Here is a 6,000-nt window from a genome sequence, read left to right on the forward strand (position 1 = left end):
ATTAGTCGGGGTATGGCTAAGTCTTTTGATGAATTGTTCGAGTTGGCTCGGGGTTTTGAGCCGGAGGTTCCAAAAAAGAGTGATTTCATGTTTTCCAAAAGAAAGTTTGAAGGTTTTAGTTACTCTAACGCCTCAAGCAAGAAGAGCAAGAGCAAGAGGGGGGCCGAAAGTGTCAATAGTGCAAAGAAGGGCACTACCGGTGGGTTTTCTTATACGTGCTACAATTGTGGGCAACCGGGTCATATGGCTCGTGAGTGTCCGAAACCACGTTCCGGAAACAAAATCACTTGTTTTAATTGCGGCAAAGAGGGGCATAAGAAGTCGGAGTGTCCCGAGTTGCGAAATGATAATGTGAAGCGGTTAGAGAAGGCGGAGGGTGCGGCTAGGGGTCGCAACTACTTGATAACCAATGATGAAGCCAAACAATCGCACGAAGTTGTCTCAGGTACTTACATGGTTAATTCTAATCCGGCAAGGATTCTTTTCGATAGCGGTGCAAATTTGTCGTTTGTGTCTCCTAAATTTGTGCCTAAACTTAATAGACCGTTAGCTAAGTTAAGTCGTCTGATAGAAGTCGAAATAGCGGATGGCAAGACGGTGCTAGTGGTTGATGTGTGTGAGAATTGTGATGTTGTTTTTGGGGCCGAAACCTTTAAAATTGATCTTATTCCAATGACCTTGGGCGACTTTGATATTGTCGTTGGTATGGATTGGCTCGATCGTTATAGAGCCGATATTGCATGCCATGATAAGTTTATTCGTGTAAAGACCCTAAGTGGGGGAGAGTTAATTATTCATGGTGATAAGCGAAGGAGACCGGTGCCGATATGCACTTTTGCACGGGCACGTCGTTTTGTTGTTACCGGTGGCATGGCTTTCCTTGCTCATGTTGTTGATACTCGCAATGAGCCACCACCTATTCGTGAAATTCCGGTTGTTAGTGAATTCGAAGACGTTTTTCCGGACGAATTACCGGGTGTTCCGGCGGAAAGACAAGTTGAGTTTCGTATTGAGTTGGTTCCGGGAGCTACTCCCATTGCTAAAACTCCTTATCGTTTAGCACCAACGGAAATGCAAGAGTTGTTAAATCAAACCCAAGAGTTGCTCGAGAAGGGTTTTATTCGACCGAGTGCTTCGCCATGGGGCGCTCCGGTGTTATTTGTGAAGAAGAAAGATGGTAGTATGCGTATGTGCATTGATTACCGTGAGTTGAAAAAGTGACGATCAAGAATCGTTATCCATTACCTAGGATTGACGATTTATTTGATCAACTTCAAGGTGCAACGTATTTCTCTAAGATCGACCTACGGTCCGGCTATCACCAAATGCGGGTCCGTGAGGAAGACATAGAGAAAACGGCTTTTCGAACGCGTTACGGGCATTATGAGTTTGTAGTTATGCCCTTTGGTCTTACGAATGCACCGGCGGCATTCATGGATCTTATGAACCGAGTGTGCCAACCTATGTTGGACAAGTAGGTAATAGTGTTCATTGACGACATACTAGTCTACTCGAAAAGTATGAACGAACATGAACATCATTTGCGTGAAGTATTGAAGACGCTACGAAAGGAGAAGTTGTATGCAAAGTTCTCCAAATGTGAATTTTGGCTAAGGGAAGTTCAATTCCTTGGTCATATTGTGAATGAAAACGGTATTCAAGTAGATCCGGGGAAGATCGAAACGGTGAAGAGTTGGGGACGACCGACTACGCCTACGAAAATCCGAAGGTTTCTCGGATTAGCCGGTTATTATCGTCGGTTTATCCAAGATTTTTCTAAGATCGCTTCTTCGTTAACGAAATTGACAAGGAAGAATGCGAGGTTTGGTAGAGAGAACGAGCAAGAAATTGCTTTTCAATTGTTAAAAGAGAAGTTGTGTCAAGCTCCGGTGTTAGTGTTACCGGAAGGTGTTGAAGACATGGTGGTTTATTGTGATGCTTCCTTAAATGGTCTCGGGTGTGTTCTAATGCAAAGAGATAAAGTCATCGCTTATGCCTCTCGACAATTAAAGGAACATGAAACGAGGTATCCGACTCATGATCTTGAGTTGGCAGCGGTAGTGCATGCGTTGAAAATTTGGCGCCATTACTTGTATGGTGTCAAGTGTACGATTTATTCGGATCATAAGAGTTTGAAACATCTCTTTAATCAACGAGATTTGAATTATCGCCAACGTAGGTGGATGGATGTGGTGAAAGACTACGATTGTGAAATACTTTATCATCCGGGTAAGGCGAATGTGGTCGCGGATGCGTTGAGTCGAAAGAGTCAACATCCGGCGATAAAAGTGGGGTCGTTACGTTTGATTATTACCAACGATTTTCTTGAAAAGCTAGGTGAGATTCAAATAGAGGCTTATGTTCACAACAAGCATACGGAGCGAATCGTGGGCCAATCGGAGTTTATTACTATGGGCCCGCGTGGTTTGTTGTCTTTTCAAGGAAGGGTGTGGGTGCCTAAGATGGGTGATTACCGACGGGTGCTACTTGATGAAGCACATAAGTCAAAATATTCCATTCATCCGGGCACGACAAAAATGTATCATGACTTGAAGAAAGATTATTGGTGGCCGGGCATGAAACGTGATGTTGTGAAGTATGTTGAGCAATGTGTCACGTGTTTACAAGTAAAAGCCGAACACCAAAATCCGTATGGTAAGTTGCAACCGTTAGAAATCCCGAAGTGGAAATGGGAACACATTACCATGGATTTCATTACAAAGTTACCTAAAACGGCGAGAACCCAATTCGATTTGATTTGGGTTATAGTTGACCGTTTGACAAAAAGCGCTTTGTTTCTTCCCATTAAAGAAGCGATATCGTCGGAGACTTTGGCTAAGTTGTTATCAAGGAAGTGGTCTCGCGACATGGGGTTCCTATATCTATTTTTTCGGATCGAGATACCCGTTTTACATCTCGGTTTTGGGAAAAGTTTCATGAAGATATGGGCACGCAATTGAAGTTGAGCACGGCGTATCATCCTCAAATGGACGGTCAAACCGAACGTACGAATCAAACTTTGGAAGATATGTTACGGGCGTGCATCATTGACTTTGGTGGTAGTTGGGATGAGCATTTGCCTTTGGTGGAATTCTCGTACAATAATAGTCATCATGCTAGTATCGGGATGCCACCTTACGAAATGCTTTATGGGCGTAGGTGTTGAACTCCCGTTTGTTGGGGAGAAGTGGGTCAAAGAGAGATCGGGAGTACCGATTTGGTTTTAGAGACAAATAGCAAGATCGATTTGATTCAGGAACATTTGAAGAAGGCTCAAGATAGGCAAAAGTCGTATGCCGATAGACGTAGGCGATTGATTGAGTTCCAAGAAGGCGATATGGTGATGCTTAAGGTTTTGCCATGGAAGGGTATTATTCGATTTCGAAAACGGGGAAAGTTAGCTCCTCGGTTTATTGGGCCGTTCAAGGTTTCAGCTCGTGTTGGTGAAGTTGCATATCGATTGGAATTACCCGAAGAGCTTGCGGGGATCTATAATACATTTCATGTTTCCCACCTCCGTAAGTGTCTTGCAGATGATTCCTCATGGATGCCTTTAGACGAGCTCGAGCTAAACAACAAGTTAGAATATGTCGAGGAACCGATTGCTATCCTTGACGAGAAGGTGAAAATGTTGAGAAATAAAGAGGTGAGAACTTTCAAGGTTCAATGGCGGTGAAGTAAAGGTTCCGAGTTTACTTGGGAGCCCGAAGAGTTTGTCTTGATTTATCTTCCTGCTTGTCATGCGGCGTGGATTGCGAGGTCGCAATCCGGTTCAAGTGGGGGAGAGTTGTAAGATCCTGTCTCCTTTTTGGGTTTGGACGCCGTCCCAGATTGAAGACCTGGACGCCGTCCAACATTTTGGACGCCGTCCAGGATGGCTGGTAGGCATGTCTTTTTGTTTTTAAATATTTTAGATGGGTAAATTGGTAATTTCACTTGGTGGACGAATTAAAGGCCTTAGGATCAGTTTGGTGAGCTCATTACTTCATTTCTCAACCACCAAACATCATCCATTCATTCTAGAGAGAGAGAGAGGGGGTGGTTAAGTGTGAGAAAGCTTAAATCGGGGAAGAAGAAGCTCATTTTGGGTTATGAAGTCGGGTTGTTACAGTTGGAACGTGGGATGATAAATAACTTAGACGTTGAATATCGACATTTATATTAAGATGATTTCATACGTTTATCTAACCTTTGGACTTTATATCACATTTCACCATCAAATGTTAATTTAAAAACTTGAAACATATTAAGAGTATATTCAATCTTAATTTTCTAAAACGTTTTACGATATAACCACTACTACTATTATAACCTTTCTAGTAAAATGATTATTAAATATATTTAGTTTTGGAAAACAAAGTTTTCATATTTATTTAATTTAGTTCAAACGTACTAAAATGTTTTTAGTTTAAAAAGAACTTTATTATTATTAAAACACTTCATAAGATAACTTGTTTCTGAATTTTAAAGAATTTAATTAAAGCTTGCATTATAAACATATTCTATTATTTCAAGAAGATAAGTGTATTACTAAATAACAATTTTGAAACATTTTTAAATTATAAACTTTGAAATATAATTAGTTTTGAAAAACTATATATTGTAGGGTTAAATAAATATTTCAAAGTTATATTTCGAAATGGATATATATTTTTCAATATCATAAAATTTAATATTAAGTTAGTTATAAAACGTTTTGAGTTTAAATAATACTATTATATGTATGTGTATATATATATATATATATATATATACATATATATATATATATACACATATATATACATATATATATACACACATATATATATATACACACATATATATATATATATATACACACATATATATATATATATACATATATATATATATACACATATATATATATATATATATATATATATATATATATATATATATATATATATATATATATATATATATATATATATATATATATATAATGAGATGTTCATATATAGAAGAAAATGACCTCAACACTCAAATAAAGAGATTATACTTTGGGTAATATAGATTATAGATAATTAAGTCTATATTTTTGTTAAAGGTACACATCACGAAACATAAAACGCTAGTTTTCTCAGCGTACAAAACGTCGTTCTATAAAGCGGAACCAGGACATGAGTCGAGTGACAACGTCCATGTCATTAGAACAAAAATTACATTTTTACCATGCTCGTAAATATAATATAATATATAAATAATTACCTAGATTAAATATATTAATATATATATATATATATATATATATATATATATATATATATATATATATATATATATATATATATATATATATATATAATCGAGTGTCAGCAGGTAGAAGTTAAACTTTGTGAGCTGTAAGGAGTCCCCATGTGATCGCATGGGGAATGAATTGATATGTCATGCGATCGCATGACTAGATGAACCAGAACACTTCTATAAATCTCATTCGGGTTCGGTTTGTAACACACACACATATATCAAGCGATATATTACTCCATCTATTATTTATATTAATACTATTTATATTATTATTAGTAAGATTAATATTATTATTAATCTTATTATTACTATTAGTATTAATATTACAAAAATACCACAACGAGGTCATGAGCGAATCGTTTCAAGACGGATTTTTCGAGTGGGATAGGGCTAAGGAAATTATGAGTTATAACTATGGAGGTTATTGGTATAGTTCGTGGGTATGCTCGTGAAGTCAAACTAGTATTTATCATTTCCGTTGCATCTACGTACTTTTCCTGCAATATTGAATCTCAATATTGATACGTGAGCACTCATATCTTAACTTTTATATATTAATAGTGTATCCCTGACTAGTGCTCGAGTATAAATGATTATGCATGCTTGTCTACTTATTATTGTCGTTAAATAGTTTATGATAGATTATGAATTTGTTACATATGCGATTGAGATAAGAGATATGATATGCATGTTATTGGAAAGATGGCGAAAAACTATAAACTTTTCATT

This window comes from Rutidosis leptorrhynchoides, chromosome 3 (assembly GCF_046630445.1).
Source record: "Rutidosis leptorrhynchoides isolate AG116_Rl617_1_P2 chromosome 3, CSIRO_AGI_Rlap_v1, whole genome shotgun sequence".
In the NCBI taxonomy this organism is placed as follows: Eukaryota; Viridiplantae; Streptophyta; class Magnoliopsida; order Asterales; family Asteraceae; genus Rutidosis; species Rutidosis leptorrhynchoides.